General features: G+C 43.0%; 1 protein-coding gene across 3 annotated transcripts in view; it reads left to right on the top strand.

Annotated features, from left to right (window-relative positions):
* The first annotated feature begins 276 nt into the window (after window positions 1–276).
* The window catches only part of LOC130533360 (transmembrane protein 41A-B-like), a 29,099-nt gene continuing 3,981 nt past the window's right edge, over window positions 277–25,394 (top strand). Inside the window, exons 1-7 of one of the 3 annotated variants that reach the window (XR_008952557.1) lie at window positions 277–673; window positions 3,789–3,896; window positions 14,475–14,678; window positions 14,888–15,029; window positions 20,771–24,884; window positions 24,955–25,039; window positions 25,109–25,189. The gene's annotated coding sequence lies outside the window, so the exon portion shown is untranslated. Of the gene's footprint in view, window positions 815–3,788; window positions 3,897–14,474; window positions 14,679–14,887; window positions 15,030–20,770; window positions 24,885–24,954; window positions 25,040–25,108; window positions 25,190–25,394 lie in introns of those variants that run through there. The other 2 variants (XR_008952556.1, XM_057046661.1) reach the window with 2 other exon arrangements.

Here is a 25,394-nt window from a genome sequence, read left to right as displayed (position 1 = left end):
AGAACAATCATCAATGAGTTGGAAGGAGCCAAACAGCCTCTGGTATCAGATAAAAACAAATATTTCTTTCTTGCTGCAAATGGTCCAGATGAAATGTGCATGCATACTCAGTGAAGGCTGTTTTTTTTTATTCCAACTGCATGGATCATTTATGTAACATCCTTTGAGGGCTCTGCCAGTCAGGACGGTCACGATGAAAAGTGGACACGCACAGTTTCTGCAGGTTGAGTCACTGTCCTGATTCCTGACAGCAAAGGATTTTTTTTCCTCTTCTTTTTTTTGGGGGGGAGGGGTTTCCTGGCTGCCTATCTCAGTGTCAGCATATGCTCGCTCCGGACAGATGATGCTCTCCCTCTTGCACCAGCGTGACACACTTTAACCGGGCTGCAGAGGCGAGACCGCGGCGCAGAGACAGGGCGAGGATGCCGTGAGGACGGATCCGGAGGAGGACAATGAAAGGAGAAAAGCAGCAAGTGATGCTACCGATGAAGGAGTGTGACGGTGGGGAAGGGTGTGCAGCTTGGTGGATGACGGATGTGATGTTCCTGCGGGTGTTTTGGTTGAGAGGACAGGACGGATCCACGGCGGTGACCGCCGAGCGCAACGCGAGTTAAACGCTATTCTGAGGAGGTGGGCCAAGTCCCGGGAGAGAGGGAGAGAGAAAAAGAGAGAGGTAGGGAGGTAGAGAGAGCGAGAGAGAGAGAGAGAGAGAAAAGGGTGGTCTTAGTGGGATGCTGCTGGTATCACTGTTGTTAACAAGGAGCCCATGAAAGGATTCCTGCATGCGTTCGGACGGATTTCAATGGTGTTGCAGGTAAGAAGCAATCCTGAAAAAGGGCTTTACTGCCTCTGTCATGGCAAAGTGAGGTTTATGTTCCAGTGGGAAGTGATATAAAAAGTCTGATACGGGCTAGTGAAATAAAGATTTATGCCAAAAACAGAAATGTTTAAAGTTAGAATCAAACATGACTGACCTGAAGTTTGGTGCTTTGGGCCATTATCTAATTAATTTACAGAGGAAATGTGTTGACAATGTTAATTTTAAATTATTAAATGTGTGTTGTGTTGCCCAACAGGTTCACTAAGATAGCAGTATGGCCACTTGGATACAAGCTCACTTTGCTATAGAATATATATTTAAGTCTTTCCATTATTGAACTTATAGTCTGTCATGTTTTATGTGTTGTAACCCTAAATATAATAACTAACTATATCATTCAATCAATCCCGTTGGCTCTTTATTGGAATTTTCAGCACATTTTAGTGACTTAATACAGGACTTTTGTGTGTTTTACTCATTTTTGCTTCAGTAAGGATTCAGATATGTGTTTTACCCAAATTAAGCTTAAAATCTTAGTTAAAGTTGGTGGGTGGGTTGTGGTCCTTTTCTCTGTCTGTTCATGCCTCAAAACAAACATTGACTCTATATCTGGTAAATTAAAGGAAGATAAAGGCAGAATAGAACACGTTTACTATTGCCACACACTCGGTCGGTCCCTCCAGGACTACTGTAGGCGTGTTGCAGGGATGTTTGGATAGGCGCATCTCTCCTCGCTCAGCTTCCTCCTACACACTCTAACTCTCTTGTTTCAGCAGTGAAGTGCAGGAGCTTTACAGTAACCACAACAGTACAGAGGAGGACACAGACCAGAATACTCTGCAGAATATTACAATGATTAGTACGTGAGCCAAAAGTTAAGCGAGGGTTAAAAAAAACCAAACAACTTTTAGTGACCTTTTTTTTCTTCCCAATCTATATAAGTCAACTTCACTTTTCAACTTCCTCTTTCTGTGTTAGTGTTTTTCTGGAAAGCTCTTTTCTAGGTAATGTGCATTAAAATGATCAGTTAATTCAAATTGAAAGATTGAACTTATTATAAAAATAAAACTGAACTAAAAAATAACCCTAAAGTGCCTGAATGTCCTCAATGACAATAAAAATAAGGATATCAAATTTTCCTTTAAGTAAAGTAAAGGTGGCAGTGAGGGCTAAACGAGGACTGAGCCCCTGACCTTTGACTGTGGGGTCGTCTTGGTGACCCGCCGAACCCGCGATGTCACAGATGCTCTGAGCTCAGGTCCTTCCTGCCCGAAAACGCCAGCAAGTGTGATCCCAGTTCTGTTGCCAGGACTGACAGGCTGAATGGATGACATGGCCGTGTCGGCCAAATAGACTGTCAGCGAGAGCTGAGGGGAGATGGATGAGTGGAGGGGAAGAGAGGGAACACCACAAAGAAAGATGAAGAGATGATGGAGCGCTTGTTGAGGCCCATAGCCACATCTGACTGGTTCTGTTGTGTTGCCACCAATGTTGCATCCTCCAATGTGTTCTGCGGTCCTAACCTTTGCCTAAGCTACTAAAATAGCTATTTTGCTGTCAGGATGTTATCAACACGTTTTAAAGACAACGCCAATTAGTTGGTTTCAGCAGTCCGTTCAGTGAGCAGCCTTCTGTGCGTGCCAACTCCAGTTTACTCATGTCTTCCTCTCCAAGCAAAACTCCTGGGACGTTTATATTTTCCAGAATTTGGCAGCGGCGTTCCTTTGGAGGCTGTAAACAATGTGAGTCTGCAGAGGAATGAAATCATCTCTGTTTTAAAAAGGCATTTGAGTCTGTAAATTCCTAATCCGTGTGTCCAGCGTCTCAGCTGAACAGGAAGAGTAACGCCAGTGCAGTCAAAATAATTCAACTGTTCCCTAAAAAACTCTTTGACATCAGGGTTGTCCTGCAAAACCATACAGTCTCCCAGCACGTGTTTAAAATAGAAATTAACAGCACGGTCAAAGCATTTCTGAAGCTGTAACCTCATCTGAGGTCGTGCGTTTTCTCATTTCAGTCGGGTCGGAGTTGACAGGAATCCTGTGAGTTCCCTCTGCGTGTGTGCGTGTCGTCGTTCAGACTCGCTGCCAGAGTGTGTCTGCAATATCTGTCTGTGAGAGAAGGGACAGTTATGTAACAACAAAGCAGAAAGAATCACAGGTTCACGCGAAAACATGCCAGAAACGAGCCAGTGAATGCGACGCCGCACTTAAGATCTCACTGATTTGACAAAGATTTGAAAAGTAGCTCCATGCAGTTGGTCAGAGGCAGGTGTGAGCTGGAGGGATTGGGATGACAGGCTGATCACGAGCACTATGGATGTGCTTAAGTGTATGGTAGGAGGACAGGGAGCTGGAGAAGATGGAGGACGCCATCCAGCTGATGAATGCTGTGGAAGCTCCATTAGACATGGCCTGTAAACACACCTCGCCGCTCCCCGTCATCCAGGATACTTAACAAATGCTGCCGATCGATACGTTTCAAGAGAATTCTGGATCGCGTTCAACGTTCGGTGTTGAAAGAGTGAAAAGTTTCATTCTCCGCCGGTGTGTCGTGTGTGTTTGTGTGGATCTGGTATCGACCTGAACATTTGAACCCCGTGGCTTTCCAGAAAATAAACACGTGTGCGGCGTAGGCGGCCACTTCGCTACCGCTATCTCTCTCTGACACACACACACACACACACATGCACATACACACACATGCACATTGCCCAGGGCTTTATAAACATGGAGGTTGTGCTCTCACATCAGTTTGAGCTGCTCCCCCCTCCCTCTCTGCCCCCCACCCCCAGTCAGAAGAGCACGCAGGTCTCTCATGCTCTTCATGTATTCCTCTCCGCTCTTCATCTGCTGCATCTTTTCCTTCCTTGCTGCCTTTAGGACTTCGTATGTGCTGATCTCTCTCCCCCCTTCTCCTCTCTCTCTGTCTCTCTGGGTCTCTCTCCCTCTCTCTCTTACATATACAGCAGTGCTGTGTGGTCCAGACCACTTGAAGTTGGCTTCCTGCCTGTTAAGATGTGCCAATAGGAAACAGTGAGTGCGGGGGTTCATGCTGATGAAATTGATCTGCTCAGGTAAAGAACGCAACATTTCTTCTTCCACTTTAATTTCTGTTTCTGGCCAGAACACACCTTAAGGAAATAAATGGGATCAAATGAATTTGTGGCATTGATGAAAATCCCAATATAAAGAGATGAAAAAGGTTAAAAGAAATCTGCTTTTTAAATGGAAACACAAAGAATTAAAATGTGTACGTTGTATTGTGCACATCATTATTTGTGTTTATTTAGTTTTTACAATTTGCTATGATTATTTTATAAATTTATAATGCTAATTTTGCCTCATAAAGACACAATTTGGCACTTAAAGAAACATTTAATTAAAATAAGGAAATGTGGTGCAGTTTAATGTTCACCAACTTTTATCAAGATTTTTGACATCAGTCAATAAACTAATCATAATTAGAATTTATGAATTAAGTATTAATTTGCTGATTATTGGTGGTAAAAATGACACCTCCTGTGTGTTTCTGAGTTGGTGGTTGTTGTCTGTGTCCTGTGTTTATTTTAAGCCGGATTACAGGTTGAGTTTTAAACTCTAGAGAACAAGGTAAACGTATTTATGGAATCTTCCTTCTCAATAAAAGATGAATAAGCTGTCTTATGCAACAGCTCCTGACCATTCTGCAGGCAGCAGAGAGACAACAGGATGGATGGATGGATGGATGGATGGATGGATGGATGGATGGATGGATGGATGGATGGATGGATGGATGAACAGATAGATGGATGGATTGATGGATGATGGATGGATGGATGAACGGATGGATGGATGAACAGATAGATGGATGGATGGATGGACGGATAGATGGATGGATGGATGAACGGATGGATGGATGGACGGACGGACGGACGGACAGAGGGACAGACGGATGGACGGATGGACAGACGGACGACGGATGGGTGGATGAATGGACGGACGGATGGACGGACGGAGGATGGATGGACGGACAGATGGATGGATAGATGGATGGATAGATGGAGGGAGGGATGGATGGAGGGAAGGAGGGAAGGATGTTTTCACTGCCGTCCTTCTCTGTCCCTCCGTCTTTCAGGCATCCTTCTGTACCGTATCTCGCTGTCCTTTGGTCATCTCCTTTATATCATTTTCCTTCCCTCAGCATCTCTCACCCTTCACGTCCCCCAACATTTCCTCTCCCCCTTTCTGTTCCTTCTCTGATCTATTATTCACATCCCTTCTCTGACTCTCTCTCCTTCCCTTGACACCTGAAATCCCTCCAACCGCTTCAAGCCATTTAAAGCTCCACCGACAGTGCTTCCCTCTGAGGAAAAGGAACAAAATGGAGAGTAAAAGATCAAAACGAAGAGATAGATAAAAAGCTCTGGCCATTTCCATAGGTATGTCATGGTATTTCTGCACGTATGTAACTTATTGTGTAGGTTGACATTTGCAAAGGCCTTAAACATTTATCATTGTACACTTGAGTCACTTTCAGTGTACAGTGTTAACAGATACCAGGGTGAGACAGGTTATAACTTCATAATTAATTGGTTCCAATCACTCTGTTTACTTTTGTGTTCCCTAATGCAGCCCTGTTTACATATTTATGGAGTAAGAGATAATACAGATAACTGATTTGAATTTATTTGGTGCCAAATCAAAGAAATAGTGAGGAGATTGTGATGAAATAAGCAAAATAAGGAGACTGGTTCACTGAGGGGTCGTTTCACTGGTGTTTGTCAGGCCAGTATGACACATCGTGAGCCCAGCTGCATTCACACTGGTATTGAAATTTAGGACAAACTAGAATAAGCTCAAAGAAAATGTTTCTTCTTTCAATAAATCATTATTAGAAGTGTGAGTGGATGCTGAGATTATTATTCTGAGCTCTGCAGAAATGAAAGACGGTGTTGTAACTGAGAACTCTGGGAATGTCTGGATTTGAGACTTAATGACAGGATATTTGGCTCTGGTGAGACCTGAAGGTTAATGGTTTTGTGCCCAATAGTGTGAGAAGACCATCAAAACCTACCAGATATTTCTGTCCTATAGCTCAGAATACACCATCAAATAATGATGATGACGATGATGATGATGAAGATCACCGCATATCATGATGGCAGGATCATGTTGATCTGACCAACATGTGTGAGCGCTCTTCAAACTTGCAGAGTGTGAAGGACTAAAGGACACGTATAGCATCTGTTGGGGCCTCAGGGTTGCCCATCTTTTGCCCAAAGGGAGGCATGTGGTCCCCCAGCTGTGAGTGGGGGACATGCACATCTGTTTTAAGATTTGGAGATAACATATGATGCGATGCCTCCATATCAGGTGGCGAAACAAGCAAGCTTTCCAATGGCGGTGTTGCTAATGCAGTTACGTGCACGAGCGGCTCATTTCCCTGTCAGAGATAAAAGCTAAACACAATCTTAATATAAGAGCGTTGGCGTGCACGCGCGTCAGATGAGAGCAGATCTGAAATGGAACCTTCTGTTCCTCATGGCTGCACACATCTTCCATCCATCTATCAGCGTTGCACCACGGTGCCTCGCTCTGCCGCCACAGAGCCATCAATCATCACATTCCTATGCTGTATGGAAATTAGGGGAAAAACTTCATTTACCACCATTTTCCCCTCTATCCCCGCCGCCCATCTCTTTTTGTCCCTCCTCTCATCCGTCCATTCACACGTCTGTTTGTGCTGGTGCCTAAATGGTCACAGAGTATGGTTATTTATTTAAATCTATTTAAATGGATATGAGTTGTGTGCATATGCAGATAGATTTCACAGCCCAGCAGGTCAGCAAATACCAAAGCTGTTCCACCTCAATGACCTCCCGTCAGGCCCCCCGCAAACAATTAATGCTCATCACAGGTGGTCAACTTTATCTGCATTTCAGAGGAAAACAGGGGGATAATTGATAAATAGCTTCTATCTATTCATCACCTTTTAAATGCAAAGGACAAGAGCAGGGCGCAAAACCAAAATAGGTTCTGGGGAGGCGGGTATCACTCTTGAGAGCCTGGAAAGAAAGTGAGGGAGGTGGGCCGGAAAGAAAGAAAAGAGAAAGAACGGAGAGAGAGAAGGAGAGGCGAAGGGCAAATGTCTTTGATTCCTGTATTGATTAACGTTGGCTCCCTTTTGACTCCAGTGCTCTGCACACTCCTCTCCAGTTCATTAGCTTTGTCATTTGAAAGTGGTGTGTCAGAGTTTGCGCACGTGCATCTGTCGATGAGTGTGGAGACCATCAAAGGGCCAAAAGAGGTCAAAAATGCAGCCTCCGTTTTTGCTGAGTCACACAGACCCTGATAAATACTGCAGAATTATAGGCTAGAAAACTTCAGCTTTATGTTAATTTAACCAGTCTGTTTTCTGCTGAGCCAGCTTTATAAATAAAGTGACTAAATCAAGCATGGTTTTAAAGTAATTACCATCTTAGGTTTAACTTGGCTGATCATTAATATCAAATGAACAATCACACCTTCAACCACAACAGGAGGACTCAGATGGTCACAAACGCGGATGAAGAATATCTGTAGGAACACAACAAGGAGCATCCAAACTCCCCAGATCCCAGTCCAATCAGCTGTTTACGGGAAGCCATGTATCAGTGGATGGGACAGGCCTTCCATTCCCCCACTTGACATCCCAATAAAGTGACAGCTCATCTTCACAGATCCTGGTCCATGTCCATTTCCCCAAGATTTATCATGCGGGTTTGCTTCAGGAAAACGAACCAGAATCAAGTCATATTTCACTCTCAGTTGGCATTTACATGAACATCAGTAAATCTTTGTGCCTCCAGATGGGAGAAGGTTGAACAAAAAGGGGGTTACGTCTGTTTTATCACCTTTGCGATGAGAGACAAAAGGTGATGAGGTTGTTTTTGTAGCTCTTGTACTTTAGGTGTAGACAGAAGCGCTCGTCACCTCACAGCTTCGAAACCTTCTGACCCCTGATGTCCTTTGTGAGATGAAAGAAAAAACACCCTCATCTCCTGCCCTGCGGGCGTCTCTGTGGCGAGCGCCCTCGCAGACAGTCACCCCCTCTTCGCACATCCACCTGAAGCTCACACTTTCTGAGAAAACTGCAATCACAGCGTAATTTAGCAGATGGTCCGTGAAAGCGCCGCCGCGCTCCTGTGGTCAGTATCTGCCCGTTTGAAGTCGTTGTGAGTTATAGGAGTTGATGATTTCCGCCGAAATGTTGATTGAAGAGATACAGCTGTATTGAGAGGGGTCCACCGGCTATTTGGAGTTTAATCTCTGAGGCTCCTTCACCAGCCATCTCTGACATTTCACAGGCAATGACCAATCAGGGGTGTTTATGGATCAATCAACTCTGGATATAGGCCGGATCTGTCATGTGCTTTTCTGTCTTTCTGCAACAACCTGCACATTTTCTCTCTGCATGAACTGTATATACTATTTTTTTCTCTTATTCCTCTACACGCTTATTGCAGCACTGTAATTTATGTGCGGTGCAGTCAGCACTGGCCTGTCAGCACTTGTTTTATTTAAAGGTGCTCACGTGGTTCATTTTTGTCCACAAAAACACAAGCAGATGATTAAAAACAAGTGGATCGAGGAATGTGGGCCAACATAGAGTAATAATGTTTGTCTCTGCTTCTGTCCCACAAGGGAGGGAGGGAAGGAGAGAGGGAGAGAGAATGAGAGAGAACGAGAGCGATTAGGGGATGTTTGATGTATTCTGACCCATATTCATTTTCACAGGGTTAATGTGATAATGTGACCCACATACGACATCATCAAATTTAATACAGAGACTGGAAGTGACAAACTATACACACTTTTTTTTAAAATGCCATGAACCAAAAAATAAACACTGATAATATCAGGCATTATAGTACTTTAATAGACCCAAAAAAACACACAAAAAAACAGTGTGGTGACACTCGGTGAAGGCTATGACAAGACTAAGCAGTCAGTGTAATGGGGCCCTGAAATCCAACACAAGGTCAAATAATCAAGGTTAAAGTCCCTGAAGAACCAGTCCTGAAGTACAAACATGAAGGAGACACATGGAGATGAAACCGTGGACATCAAATATCAGCTCAGATCAAAATCAGGCAACTTTTTTTTTTGCCAGCAGTCAGCAGAGTGTCGCTCACTCTCCCCCCCATTGTCCCTCGGTTCATACCACTGCACCTGTCACTCATCTTGATGTGCTGTCAACCTTGAAACAGCACCAGCTTAAAGGTCGAACGAATCAGAGTGTGACGGGTGAACACGTCGGAATCACAATCGAAAGGTCTTCAGAAGATGCTAACATTTGTTACGCCTCTCTGATGTTTTTCACTGCTACACTGCTGACCTCTGTCACTGGAGCATAATGTCGACAGTAAACAGGAGGAAAAGAGAACGTTTCAGGATGAAATTTTGATGTCACCGCGAGCTCGCTACTATGAGACGACTCGACTGTGCAACTCGCTGTTTTATTTAATTTATCTTGATAAAAATGGAGCAGAATGTCAGTGGAGGACACGAATGCAGGCATCAGCTACAGCTCCTCTTCACTACTGCTCAGAGTCTGGCTGGACCTTCCTGTTTCCCTCAGTGATGTGGTCACTACATGAAAAACGTCTTCAGCTTCGTGTTGTGTCATTCTGAAAAGCAAGGACGACCGTTTCAGCAACATTCACGCGAGAGGCTTTGTGATAATGAGAGATGATTTCGGCTCTTTCCTCCTCCATGTCCGCCCATTTCTCTGCTCCAGCGCTAATGCAGCGCGATGTTTAAATGGCCGATGTTCTCCCTCCTGCAACACCAGGGCCCCCACTGGCATCTGTTCAATACAGCGGCCGGATGGACCAGAGAGGGAAGAAGAATGGAAATGGCAACGAAAGACGCTGAGACAGGCAGACAAAGTGCATGCGTGTGACTCTCCTGTTGTCCTTTGACCGGGCTGCAGAAATGTTGAGGCTTTTCCAGCACGCTGCACCAATGAGGAGATAGCATCCGACAGCTGATGTCACTGCAGAAGTGTATTTATAGAAGGGCTGCAAAACTTAGGAAATTTACCTGTTTTTAATTTATTCATTTATTTTCAAACTGTACAAGTCCCCCTCTCCGCCTCCAGCCCTTAAGTGGAAATTTGTCGTGTTTTACTCGATTCTTTCTGAAAGGGATATTTTTAGTGTTCTCGCCCGTCAGAAGAAAGAGGAAGAACATTGCTTCTGCGAGCAGCGGAATATCTGCCGAAAGGCTGAGACAGGAGGTCACTGGGCTGCTTCTCCTGCTGGATTTGAACAAAACAGCCAGAAAAAATAAACCCCATATTCAATTCAGAGGACTGAGGAATAACTGTTGAGTTTATAGAAGTCATGAGGTTGTGTTGCCAGCCTGCTCAGAGTGTTTCCAACAAAGCATTTTAAGTTTAAAACCGCAGTTCACTCAGAATATTAGCATCACCAATCTCCATTCTTCTGAGTTTCCAAAACACCGTGTTTCTCCCTTCTGTCATCTAAACACTTTCCCTCTTTCACCGTGTGACAGTTTGAAAAATGATGACATGCTCTGTTGGAGATTTCAGTCCCACTCTGGCCAACTGGCTTAAACATCCAGCTGTGCGGTCAGACACCCACAGTGATATTAATGCATGCTAATGATGCTGGCCTGACTGTGCTGATAGTGATTGCAGTGTGCACTCGGATTAATTGGCCTTCAGTGTCAGATGTGATGAATGAGGTCCATTATTTAATTTGTGTTTGCATTGCTTTCACTTTAAACAAGTTCTTGAAGGTACAAATATACATTCCACAGCCACTGGTGTGTGTTTCCCACTTTTCTACAGGATTTCTTCTGTTGGTTTGGATTAGAAAAGCTCCATAGCAACAACAACTCTTCTGGGATTCTGTTAAAAAAAGAGTGAATGTAACATTTAAAGAGGTTTTAGAGGTCAGTGAATCAGATCTCTATCAGCTAACCCGCCTACACACACACTCACTCACACACACTTCCGCAACCTGTTTAAATGCACGTACTGACTGTTATGGGCTTTATGTTGCATCATCTGTCTAAGATTAGTGCTTCCCGAGTTCACATCTTTAACCATCTCTGTTTTCTACGACATGCTCTTGTAATAGTGAATAGCTGATGTCTTTTCCTGCTTTAAGGCAAGAAATTATCTAATTTCCTGTTCCATTTATTACCCATTTTACATTTTCACCTTCTGCCACTGTAGTTATTAGACCCACATTACTGATGATTATGCAGCACAAATACGGACGACACAGGCTCCATCAGGGTCAGCTGACTGAAACCTGGCTGCTGAAACAAAGAGGACCGGATTTGACCAGAACTCTGAAATACAATGTGAGGCTGATGAGATGTTGGTTAAGATGGAGGAGGAAATTAGACCCTTTAAAACCAAGGTTTTTGTGTCATAGTACCAATAGTAATCTCTACAATGTTGTTGCAGCATCAGCAATATGGCGATAGCTCATAAAAAGCATTTAAAACGATCCCTGAAGGCATCTATCCTGATGTAGCCTAAAAACAGTGATGTCATTTTAAGTCCTATAAGTGAATTGATTTTAAAGATATGCTGATCTGGAGGTAATAGAAACACTGATTAAAGCAGCTGAAGGATGTGTGTGTTTCACCGTCGCCACGCCACATGCGCTGCGACAAATCAACCCGAGTGTGTTTTTTTATGAATCAACGGTGAATCATGGAGTCACACTTACAGAGGACTTTATGTACCCATCAGATCTTCACCCCGGTGTGTGCACGTTCATTCTGTGTGGAAGTTGAAGAATTATTTTACCCCCACAGAGAACACCATTTGCTTTCACCCCCCAATAGATCGCCCTCCCGGAGCGCTGCTGAAGTGCGTGGATGTGTACGCTCAGCCAGCACTATGCTATAGTTTATATTGAAGACGACATAGTTGTAACTCGTAATGACAAGCTGTCAGGTTGAATCCAAGTGCTTGGTGTTTCTGTGTAATGTATGCAGCTAATGTACGAAACGATGCACGGTTTGCAGTGGTCGATACCGAGCCCTCAGCCTTTACAGTTTGTGACACCTGAACTAAAAGACTGCTTCCCTGTACTGCTTATAACAACTCTGGGTGTTTTCAGCTCTGTAAGCATGCAGTGGGATGATGTTTTAACACCTTAAACCCTCCGGTTGCGCTTGATTCCTGCTGTAATCGCCGAATCCTGATGGTTTTGAACTGTTTTTGACTGAATTTCCTCAGTTTGTTTGAAATGCCGGGAACACATTTAAAGTGTAAGAACCAAAAAAGGAAAACTTGTTTCCATTGGAGCCTTGGTGCTCTTCTCTAATGCTGCCAATGGTTAAACGGTAGGATGCTGACAGAAACAGTGCATCGTGGGTAATAAGAGGAGGAAAGAAAAACCCAGACGAGCCTAGTATGTTAGTGAAAGTTTGTCATTTATTGAATTATTATTACCACCATGGCATTGTTTTAAACAATTCCCTTCCTGTCAGAGTTTGACTGAAAGGTCGGGGGAAAACTCCTTCAGCCCACAGTATGGCTGGTGTCAGCGTCCGTATTACGAAGTGACTTTTTTGTGACCCGCCACAGCACTCGGCGTAGGAGATGGACGCATGTCTAACATTAACCTTTACTGACAAGCTGTCAAAGCGAATTAGATCAGCTGCCATTCATTATATATGACCACACACCGTATATCACAGCGGCCCCTCTGTGTCCTGCAGAAGGCCTCCGAGCAGACCACCGAAGAACCTCGTGGTCAACATCGCCATATCAGCGATGAGCGGCACTAGATTTTCCAGCATACATTAATGTAGCGTCTCAGAAGAGAAGCAGAAGAAGCGCTGCGCGTCATTGTCGAGGATGTGTTTCTGTGACTTAATTACATAATGAATGCTGGCGAGGAACAGTGTCTCCAAGACAAATAAGGCGTGACACTTCAGCACGGCGCAGATTTACGAGCCCAGCTTCTAATACTGCTTGTCTCATCATTTATGAAATTCTTGTTAACCTGCTACCTGCTTGTCTCATTTACACTGATTTATTTCAGGCGAGGGGCATGCTGCGATAATGTTTTCTACACACACACACACACACACACTCCACCATATACACACAATGATAAAACACCAGATTTCACTTTTCTTTCTCTGCTCCAGCTGGGTCCGATCCCCTCAGGGGAGGTGGAAATATAACACCTTATTCATTTATTATAACCTTTCCCCTCTCTTTTGTTCCTTCTCTCACCCCCCTTCCAAAATTATTGCTAGTTTTTTCACTCTCTGTGTTTCACTTCACATCTTTTCTCGAATTACAGTCATTTTCTGCCTCACTCTACTTATTTTATCCATCGCAAAAGGAAAGGAATGGAGGTTGAATTTAAAACCACAAAATCACTTATTGGGTAAATAAAAACAGAGGAAGAGCTGAGCAGGAAACAGAAGAGGTAGAAAAACAAGTGGAATTCTCATCAATATCCTAAATAATTAACCTTCAATGGCAAGCAGGAGAGGCCTGATGGACTCGTGAAAATATAAACTCACACACACGCACGCACGCACCCAAGCACACATACATGTGGTCTCTGTGGAGAGAGTGAGACGTGAGCATGCGGTATAATGTCAGAGGACAATGATAGGAGAGGAGCTGTTACCAAGAGAGGAGAAGCGTCTGCTGGGAATCATTTGTAGTGAGAGAACATTTTCCTCTTCTTGGGAATCTGTCTGAAACCAAATTACTGCCGACACCCGGTGAGAGGAGAGCACGGGCAGAAACAGAGAAATGAATATCACACTGTGAGTAATTCTGTAATTCAGTTTTGTATTTGATGTTTTATTCAGCGCGACAGACAAAAACAGGATGCTTTATATTTGCATAAATGCATTTTTATTCAATTTCAACTGCTTAACTGCGTAAGGTCACAAAGTAGCAGTACAAATTTAACGTTTGATGCTCTCCTGAGTTCACAATTTTTAAAAGTCCTGAGGTCACGGGGTCAAACAGAACTCCCCACTCTCACTTTGTGCACAGAAACACAAGGTTTCAGTCAAATACTTTGGGGACAGAGAAAGGAAGAAAAAACAAAACCTGAGATAGAACCGAGCGTCTCTGCCAGACAGACAAACACAGTATCACTGACAGTATGACAGCAAGAGGGGGCCAAGAGAAAAGACAGATAAGACTTTAAAAACAAACAGAGCGGAGCAGGAGGCCTGTAATCTAATGATGGCTCTGTGTGTGTGTGTGTGTGTGTGTGCGTGCGTGCTTGTGTGCCGCAGTGATCCGTCACACACCAGCACGCAGGGCAAAGCAGCTGTTATGTAACACGGCCTGCAGAGGCAATAAACCACCACAGACACAATCACAGCATCGGTTAATTAATGCCCGCATGCACCTAGTGGTGTAACACAACCGCCACTTGACCATCAGACGCTGACCAATGCAGACTTTGGGGAGTGTCGGTGAATTATTTTCATGATGTGACCTTTTTCTAAGGTGCAGACTGAGTTTGAATCTGTTGCTGGTTCATGGTAAAGCCCCAAATGAGCTGCAGAAGTTCCTGATACCGTCTAGAAGGGTACCAGAATTTTATTTATGAGTCTGAATGCAGCAAACCTGACCTTTATCTCCTTCTGTATGCTTGCAGTGAGCTCCAACCAGAGCCATGGGGAGTACCCAGACTGCCGGAGTGAGAGGGAGTCAGGGGGGGAGGCGTCGCTGCTGGTGTCTCCGCTGGTGGTGGCGGGGATTGTTATAGGTCTGGTCCTCTTCCTCTCCTGCATCACCATCATTGTCGGCAGCTTGCGCAAAGACAGCCGCCTCCGAAACCCACACTTCAGAGCCAGCTACGGTCAGTCTGAGTTTAAACCTTCCCTTTAAAATTAAATGAACAAATCGTTGATTAGTGGTCCATTTATTTTAAAGATTTATTGAGATTTTCTATTAATCAATACTAACACGTAAAACAGAATATATCCGTCATCGGTTCAGAGGTCAAATCTTGAGAGCTCCTCTAACTGAGAGGAAGAATGTTTTATTTTCATATCTTTGTCTCCGCAGGTCTGGATGGTTTATCTTATGGAGGCTCAGTAGGAGAACTGAGGTCTACCTGCTTGGAAGACTTTCCTCCTGGTTTAGATTTCGATTCATACAGGGAGACGCTGTCACAGGTCAACAGCCTGTACCCTGACTCGCCCCCACGGTAGGCGCTTGTTTGGGACAATCAGATCTAACAGAAACAAGATCCTCATTTAAAAGATAAGGTTCATCCGGTTTGAAGCGAGGACGGTGAATATTTTAGCTCGACAGACAGTCAGAGAAATATCTAATGGCCCAGAATCTGTCCAGCTGAAAGGTCAAATACAAAATGGAACTGACCATTCAGATCTTTCGCAGGTTAGCCACATGGTTGGGTTTGACCCTTTTTGCTCCTTCTTGAGTGTTTCCTTTGGTGCCTGTAATAAGGACTGTGAATGTGAGTGTGTGTGTGTGTGTATGAGTGTGTGTCTATGTGTGTGTGCGTGTGTGTATGAGTGTGTGAAAGAGAGAGAGAGAAATACTCAAGGAAAGAGTGTTAAATGTCAATGTCATGCTGTTTTTGATCTAAATGTCAGCTCCTCTAATTGGCAACTTTAATAATTCACATACATTCCTCTATGTGTGCGTGTGCACGTGTGCGCATGCATGTGCATGAGCGCATGGTGGGGTTATTTCTCTCTTACTCTAAGAAATTCTTAATTTATGCAAATGATTAAATGTAAAGGTGGAGCGTGTCATCTCTTTTCTGCTTATTAAATTAGTCTAGGAGGTAATTACCAACTCCTACAGTTGTGCGATCTTCTGTTGATCACACAACAGAGCTGCGTCAATATGAATAACTTTTTCACCATTATATCTCAGCTGATTAGTCCCTTTATTTGTCGTTCAACTGGAAACTGTATAATCCTGACGTAAAACATTGTTAAATGTGTGAGTAGTCAAAGCACATCTTACTGGTGAATCAGCATGTTGCATTGGGACTCAGACCATCTTCTACCCAGCTAATACCCAACACTCAGGTGTTCCATGGTGAGTTGGGAGATGTATCCCATCCAGCACGTCCAGGTCAGTCTCTAGATCTCCAAACCATGATCAATCATTGCCATCTAAGTGAAGGTTCAGTGATTCCCTCAGGTCTCTTGCCTCACTACAGCTTCCATTCAGGTCATTTCAGCCACTTGTATTCCTGATTCTTTCAGACAGACACCAGGGTGGTGGTCATGAGGGAGGGCTGGTGTGCAGGGTCACCTCTCTTTTGAGAACTTTATGGGAGGTTTTGAGGTGACCACCATTGACCTGCACTGAAGACCAGTGTTTCTAGGTTCCACGGGTGCCATTTAAGTTGTGTTTAGACTGGAAACGTGAGGCGACATCCACAATGATGCCAGAATTCCAGGTTTACCGAAATGCCACAAAAGATGACTGATTTGTGTAAACTTAGCTTGAAATGTCCCAAAAGTAGAATCCCCTCCACTATAGAATATGTGGTGACTGGTAACATTTATGACTTGGCCATAACTCAACAATTATATTTTTCCAATAAGGATAAGTAGCCCTCTTAATTCCTCAGTGTTTTCTGTTGCCATGTGGATTCTGATTTATGCCGACTCATTTGTCACGGTGCCCCTGAAAAAGTGCCGGGATTTTAATCTGGGAAGTGAACCAAAGCTTCTGCAGCGTTTGTTGTGCCACAGGCAGAGTGTATTATCCTGAAAATATCCATCATGGAGGCCATCAGCTGGTCAGCTGCACATCTATCGTGCCCTGTAATCTATGAGGAGCCTAAACACGAGCCAAAAAAATGTTCCCGCGCCAGTTCAGCTCCTTTCAAGCATCTAATAAACCTATTTTTAATGCTGGTCATCCGGAACCCAGTAGAGAAACAATTATAATGTTAACTTTGTGTAATGGAACATCAGAATGATGAGGTGCAATAATTAATCCAAAAGAAGAGAGGAAACAGACAGGAGGTCTGGTGTGAGATGACACTGATTTGGCAGGAAAGCTGATTGTTCTGGACGGCCCGTGTGAGGGATTCTGGCTGAGATTATGGGTCAGCAGCCAATGTGCATGCACACGTATGTGCATGTGTACGTGAACGCGTCCACAAATATAAAAAGCATACGTTCGAATATTGTATATACAACTGGAAAGGTCCTTGTTTGCACTGTGTCAATAACTACTAGAGTCATTAATGTGACCCTGTAGGATGAGTGAGTGAGTGAGTGAGTGAGTGAGTGAGTGAGTGAGTGAGTGAGTGAGTGAGTGGGTGGGTGGGTGGGTGAGTGAGTGAGTGAGTGAGTGAGTGAGTGAGTGAGTGAGTGAGTGAGTGAGTGAGTGAGTGAGTGAGCCACAGATGGTTGAGGGAAACTCAGATCAACAGTGCACCTACTGTGATACTCTCTACCTCACACACAAACGCACGTACACACAAACGCACGTACACACACAGACACACACACACACACAATAAAGCCGCTCACCTGCGGAGTCAGAAATCTTTCACTTCCTCTCAGGTAGAAGCCGAGAAATCTTTGGCACACACTCTCAGAAACAGACACAGACACACATCCACCCACCTAACTACCCCCCCCAAGAAAATGAAAGAAATTGTAGCATAAATAGTTCTAATCACTACACAGCTCATTTAAGGCCGCCTTCATTTACAATCTTTTTTGTTTGTTTGCTTGTTTGCAAAGATGAAACCAATTCCCATCTCCCCCTGGTGGTGGGTTCCCAGAAGTGAATAGGCCCACCTCCTGTATAATTTGGTTTAGCATTGAGCCAAAATGAACCACCACTCTACTTTCCACCCCAATAACTGATGTTTGCTGCTGTTGCTACGGTGCACCATTGAGTGAGTGTCTGCATGATATCAGTGGCTGACATCAGAAGCCGAGGCTGTAATTGTGTTTCCTTCAGCATATTTCCTGTAGTTACATAAACAGATTTTCTACGAAATGGAGTTGAATAAATCTTTAATTACAATCACCGAGTTACATCAACCGAGACTTTAAATATCTGGTGTCTGGTTGCTGTGTCATACCGATAACGACGGTGTCAGGAGGTATTGGAGGAACAGCGAAAGCTTAAAGGGGAAATGATAACAGCAGAGAGCAAGGACAAGGACTTCCCCAGGACTGAAGTGGGGGAGAAAATGAGTGCTGGAATCTAAATAATTACATTTCAGAGATAAGACTGAAGTATCAGGAGATGTGTGACCTCTGTTTTCTGCAGTCTGCACTAATATAATCTGTCAATTAGCATAAATCAAGATTTCTCTCTCACATACATGCAGACACACACAGAAAGGCAGCTTCTATATGTTTCTCTTACTCCACAGGAACAGGACTGGTCACAGTGGTAAAGGGCAGGCCAGCTGTACCACTGCAACACTCACACACAGAGACCATATGCTCTCCACACCACAGCTTGACTTGTCCTGTTTCCAGCACGGTAGAGCGTCACAAGCAACCCTTGATTACATGCCAGAGGTCCTCCCTTTCCCGAGACCCACGAGTGTCTTTCCTCTACATACTGGGACATAATTTTGTCTAAAAGTTTTACAAGAAACTATATTTTTGTGTACACTGATTTATTTTTTCTTTAAAATGCGGTCATTCTATATTCTTGACTACTGGTAATAATGTGGATCCATCCAGGTGTCTGCTGCAACAACGTAAATATTTACTTGGCTTTGCTGTTATGCTGCGGGAGGAAGTGTCCATTTATCACCGGTCAACAATAGCTCTGGCCAAAATTACAAACTTGTCCACTACTCCCTAGTCATTAAATAGGAAGTAGGATCAAGTGGACTAATTAGTTGAAGCCCACGTTTGGACACAAAGCTGGTGTTAAAGTCAAGTGTAGCTTATCTTGTGTTACCACAATAAATGATGGAACACATTGCTTGGCTAAGGAACATCGGTTGTAAATAACTTTTCACAATACATTATGGGATACACTGAGTGCACTAAATAGGGTGGATCCGTCCTCAACATTAGGCCCAATAAAAATGCAGTACATAAGTAATATGGAGTGATTTCAAACACTGTGAAGGATTTTTCAATCTGGGCAGGTTACTCAAGATTTTTGCTTTCTGCCTGAGCTCTTTCTGGACCATCACGGTCGGGCAAAAGGTCTCACACCACATCGTAGCACAGAAGAAAACCCTGGTGTATCAGAGCAGAAGCAGACCCTTTTATCTGTCCTAATAGAGCAATAAACTGAGTTCTGATTAGATGGTACAACAGTACCAGATTAGATTGTGTGTTAAAATAAGATTCAAAAGTTTTAAAAGGCTTCATGAAGAAGGCAAACGTTCCCAAATCCTTTTTGAGGCAATTTTGAATCTAATTCAAAAGTGTTTGAATCTAATTTCTCCTCTTGCTATTAGCCTTTTAAAAATAGACAAGGGCTTAATCAGCTTATCAAACACAGCCGAAGCAGAAGGGCGAGTCCAGGACAAAAACAGACAAAAGCATAAGAAGCCAGAGGTAGCAGAGGGAGAAAAGAGGAAGAAACAGTAAGAGAAGAGGAACGACCCCCCCATGAAAGACAAATACAGGGTACGTGATGAGGCAAACACATGGAGCAGGGAATCAGAAACACTTGTGTAAGTCCTATGATGCCTCTCAAGAGGGCTGAATCATTTTCAGTATAGCACATCTGCTCACATACAATGCACACACGTGCTCTCACACGCATCCACACACACTTATCACGCTCGCTATCTGGTGTGATGTTTTTGCAGAAACAAACACGCAGCAGGCCGCAGGGGAGCAGAGGAGCTGGTAACTCCTCCGAGACCAAAGACACAGAGGTTTACACTGCGTGCCACCAACCCCCACACCCAGCACACACAGACACACACACATCCTCACCCCCCATGTCCAATTTTCACCTCCACATGTCTCAGCTTGCATGCTCGTGGCCGGTTAGTCCAAAGAAGAGGGAAAAAAAATCGAGAGGAAATAAAACTGAGAAACCTTCAGTTACTTTGTTGTTGTTTTTTAACACTTAATGATGAGGTGTGTGTAAACACAGAAAATGCAGCGATATCCAAGTAGGACACATAAGAAATAAATAAACAAATCACAGATTAGCGGTGTGAGGCTACATTAGGGTGAAGTTCTGTTCCTGAACCTGCAAGGAAGATGAGTATGAGAGAAACAGAACACAGTCACACACACACACACACACACACACACACACACACACAGGCTGCAGTGTGCCAGAAGACTGATTTACCTCTAAGCTGATTGAGTTACACTGTCTTAATGCTTCCTAGACCTCCACCATCCACGTCATTATTTACACACTCTAATCTAATCATTCTCTTTAGTTTGATTCTGGGCTCTCTGTGAGGAAGGGAAAAACATGACCTCTGGGCTTCTGAGGAGTTCAGCAGTGCTTTAATGCAGGAAGTGTGCGTGTGTGTGTTTTGGGAAAGTGAGGAAATTCACATTTCTGGATTAATCCTTGGTTTTAAGTTTAGGTTTAGATTAGGGTTAAGATGAAAAATTCACCATGTCTATGAAGGTCATGTTAGTTTGAGTGTCAATGTATCTTTTCTTCCCCTTTATTTTTCCTCAGTTGTTCAAGAGAAGCAGTTCATTTTAAAGCTAGAGGATAATTCAGCATTAAATGGAGTTACTAGAAGGACAAAGAGACAGATAAATGAGGATGCAAGGAGACTGAAAGCTATACCTTGTTTCTTATATAATAAATTTGATATTTTATAATAATAGTTTGTTTTAAACACGTTAAGAGCATTGAGATGACGTTTTTCTAAATGAATCTAGAAAAATGGAAAATGGACCGCCGAATCAAAACAAATAGATTTTTCTTCTTTATCTTCATCATCAGTACTAACTATGGGTTTTATTGTTGTTGTCTCCATAGTTACGATGAGTGTGTTGGCCCAGGGTCCACTCAGATCTACCTTCCTACCGATGACCCACCTCCCTACTCCCTACTGGACCCCTGTCAAAGAGGGTCAGAGGAAGAGGAGCAGCCAGACGACAGCCTTGATGGTCCGGCGTACTGCGGCGGCAGCTCCGAGGGTGCCGCCTGGTTCTCCCCCTCCCACTACCCGCTGGGACTGCAGCGGCAGGAGCAGCAACACATCGCATCCATCTCCTTCCCACAGGAGGCAGCGCCGTCGTACGAGTCGGTGCTGGCCCAGCAGGGACAGCCGCTCCCTCTGATGCCATGTGACCTTTATAAACACCAATCAGAGAGGGGGGACGATGGCAACTCCCCGCTGCCGGGGCTGAACCACATCTTGCAGGACAATTAATTTGTTTTTTACACCTGCGCTGTTGGCCGAGCCGTGACACTTATTGATGTGTTGCACAGAGCGGCTGATGGGAGCAGCTGTGACGCCGAACAACAGACGCTAAATGAGATGCGCACCTCTTTCACGGCCAACACCCAAAACGGCTGAAAACGTGCTATTTCTCCGCAGCACAGCCCGGCCGCTTTTCAAACCTGATTTCTGTACAGAATCTAAATTGCGTGGTACTCCTGGACCTGATCCCTCCTCCATATTTCAGTTTTTGTCACGTGTTAACTATGAATCCTGTGAATGTTACTGCAAATTGGTGACATCTCAGCCAGCTGATTTGTCTGTAGAAAGAAGAGCAGATTCAGCAGAAACGCCCCATTTAATTCCTTTCAACTGTATTATTTACTCAGATCTAAATGTGCCATGTGAGACATCCTGAGCTGAATGAGTCAAAGACAGTGATATCTTTAGACAAATGTGCCGTCCTCTAAGTCTGACGACTGTGATGTTGCAGCCATAAACATTGATTTGAATTCATTGAAGTCATAAAGTCAACATGTTCACATTTATTTATAGCCTATTAATTGTACAGAAACACCATATTTTAAGGGCTCTAGTTGTAATTTCAGTTCTCTAACTGCCCCCCAGCAGCAAAATGTAGCTTGGAGCCGTTTATAGTTGATGCAAGAAGTGAGACATTAAACTGTAGACTTTTACGTACTGTTCACTGGAGCAATGGAAGTTTGTCTTTGTCCCCCACCCCACCCCCCCGAATTAAATCACCTTAATTTGCACTAAAAAACACATTGTTCTCGAGGTCAGAGGTCAGTTCATCCTCTGTGTATATAAATATTGTGTGCATTAATTCTAGCTACTTAGTTAGTTACTTTGAAATCAGAAATTTCGGTGTTGAAATATAAAAATAAAAAAAAACTGATGAGGTTTACTGAATCACCTTATTCAATAGTACCAGAAATCCCTAAAATTCAGGCTGGCAAATTTAAAAGTAAATTCTTTAAAAAAAAAAAAAAATGTGTGAAATCATGTCTCTGTCATGATGCACCTCTTTGGTCACAAGACACTGCGGCATGATGTCAGATTTCTTTCAGTTATTAAGAATATTATGTTGAAATTATGGGAATTAATATTATTATTAGTAATAATAATAATAATAATAATAATAATGCATGTCCTCCAAACAATTCCACTTTTCTACCACAGTACAAACACATGCAATAGGCTCACTGTGTTCTTTCCGAGAACCAAAATACCCCAAAGTGAACACATTTTCCCTGGTCCTTACAACTTCAAAGGTCTCTTTGCGGAATTAAAGGCTCTGGTTTAAATTGTGTGTTTGGAACAGAGTTAGGATTGGGCATTTTGTTGTAGTGGTTATGACCAGAGTCAGAGGCAGATAAATGCATGTGATTGTTTAAGATCCTCACAAAGATAGATGTACAAGAATGTGTGTGTGTATGTGTGTGCGTGTGTGTATGTGTGTGTGTGTGTGTGTGTGTGTGTGTGTGTGTGTGTGTGTGTGTGAAGGAGAGCGAGAGAGAGCGATATGATGCATTATATCTGATAAATTCTGCCTTGATGACAGCTGAAAAATAATGACAACATTTACCTAACAGTGACCACCAGGGGGAGTTGTTTTGCAGTCAACCTCTGTCTTTATACATTGTTTCCATTTTAACTGTGAAAAAGGGCAATCTTAGATGGTTGTTGGATTTATTTATTTTTTGACATGTGTTGTTTGTCCTTTCTGAGGGATCTGCATGGCCATTGCATTTGTCAAGGATTTGTTGTTGCGTGTTGCTGGTTTTCTGTTGAAAGATGTGCCTGGTAGCCCTCAGACTGTTAGGGTGAACATTGTAGCCATATAGAATATCAATGCAACATTCTCTGCGTTTGTAACGTTTACATGTCCGTTTGCGTGGTGATGTATTACTTTAGACAACAGTTCACTTCTGGGAGTTTTTTAAATGTGTAACTCCCACACATTTTCATTTTCACTTTCAAAATTTTAATGACTGGTTCACTGAACCGTTTATTGGCATTGTGGACATTTATTGGAAAAACTGTATTTAGAATAATTGCTTTTGTGAGATATTATTACTGAGAGAGTAGTTTGGTGGGTTTGTTTGTTAATGATGCATAAGAAATCAAAGCATGTCGATGCAAAAACGAATTTAAATTGAAAAAAATACATGGATTTTCATGCAATTCCATCAAATTGTCTTGGAAAAAATTGGGGTTATTGTTAATTGTTTCCCCTGTGACTCTTACTTTATACAAGACAAATTGGTAATTATTAGATTTTCTTCTGCAGAAAAAAACACAATAAAAGAATTGTACATCATTAAACACCTCTTTTTGTTCAAGTGTTTAATAATCCATCCTCCACCCATAAATTCTGTAATGGATGGTGATTGTGTAGATTGAGATTAAATGTAAAGCTTTGTCAGGTTAGAGGAGTTGTAAAGATCAGCACGCTTGTCTGGATTTGAACATTTTTAAAACACCTATTTATCAACACTTAATGTCACTAAAGTATTTTAGAGTCCCTCCACTCTAACACACTCAGCTAAAATAGCTCTGGTGCACGTAAATGTTCTTACAGTATATGTAGATTTCTTGTATCTGCATCACTTCCTGTTTCTTCATTGTTGTTCGGGGCAGCAGAATCGCTGTATCAGTCCTGTCGGGTCAATGACGTTTCTGTTCTGCATCAGTGTTTGTTGCAACTTTTTTTTTTCTTTTGTAGGGAAAAAACTAATAAATTCAAAGAACCCCAGAGTGGCCTTTGTGTGTGTGTGCGTGCGTGTGTGTGTATGTTTGCACACATGCGTGCGTGTGTGAGACCACAGGTGTGCCCATGGGTTCTGCCCGGGGCCCCTTCATTTCATCACCTCCCCTCTCCCCTTTGCTCCAAACTCTACCTTTCCAGCACACATAACTCCTGTCCACACCCCTCCATCACCTCCTATGTGACACAAGATCCTGCTTCACCTCTGACCTCCTAAAAATGAACAGCAAAGCCAAAGTCCTCCTCATTGGACCAACTCTCCACTTCCAGAGTCAACAGTTTCCCCCGCCCCCTAGTCAAGAACCTGGGTGTTACCCTCAATAGAACACTGGGACCAAGCGGCCCTCTGAAGACATCAGCTCTCACCTCATCTTCACACCAAGACATAAAACCCATCTGTAGAAGATCTGCCTATTTACTGTAAACACACTGTCCTTTCACTTCTTCCATGTCTTTTATTGTTTGTTGATTGAAGTGATGTTCATTTATTAATTTGTTTGTTATACAGCATCCAGAAAGGTTTCTGGACATAAAATGTACGATTAGTATTATTGCTATTGTTATTATTAATGTAGCGGTTAAAGGGATACTTCTGTAGACTTTTGAGTTGACTGTGCAGCTATTGATCTGTTGATCCATTAAAGGTTGATTCACAATCACAAATCTTAATTTGGGACTTTAATTTCATTCTAAAAATGTATTTGCTAAAAAGTCTGAACACTTTTCTTGACTGAATCATCTTGCAGTAGCCAGACTACCTGTAAATCAAGTGATTTGTTTTTCGCCAGAACCGAGCTGGTGAGATTTTTTGGATTCTTCAGACACAGACACACCTGCCCAGAAGCTCGTCACTCTGGAATTGAAGCCAGCGTCACAATAGAGACGCCACAAACACACACACAGACATATTGAAAGCAAAGGTGAGTCTTTATTTTAAATCATCCCCTTCAAATCAAAGGTTTTGCTTTAAACTTTGGGGTTTTCGTTCAGAAAATGAATGTCCAGGTGGTCTTCCTGCTACTTTTCCTTGCTGTCGGAGTGGATATAATAGCAGCTGGGTTGTCTGCTGACCAAGGTATTCCCATGAGTTTAAAAACATCAGACAAGCTGTGAATTTGTTGCTGATATAAATCTAAATTTGCAGCTATTCCAGAGGGTGAAGCCATAGCGCAGATTATGGCAATTAATCTGACTGATTTGCAGAAGGGCAACATAGAACCCAGCGGTAAGGCTAAATTAACTAACAGCATTATTTTGGTTTCGTTTTGTTTTTTTTCCCAAATAGGACACAAATGAAATATTTTTTATCATTTCAGAGTATGTTGATATTTTATGTTATGCAGTATTCATGCTCTTTTGTATGACCTTTGGTTCCACAAACACACTTTATTTACTTTCATTTTCATACCTCAATGTAAAAAGCTAAAAAG

Source organism: Takifugu flavidus, chromosome 11 (genome assembly GCF_003711565.1).
Source record: "Takifugu flavidus isolate HTHZ2018 chromosome 11, ASM371156v2, whole genome shotgun sequence".
NCBI classification, from domain to species: domain Eukaryota; kingdom Metazoa; phylum Chordata; class Actinopteri; order Tetraodontiformes; family Tetraodontidae; genus Takifugu; species Takifugu flavidus.
Note: the sequence above shows the minus strand (reverse complement) of the source record. Positions and strands in the feature narration are given on the sequence as shown.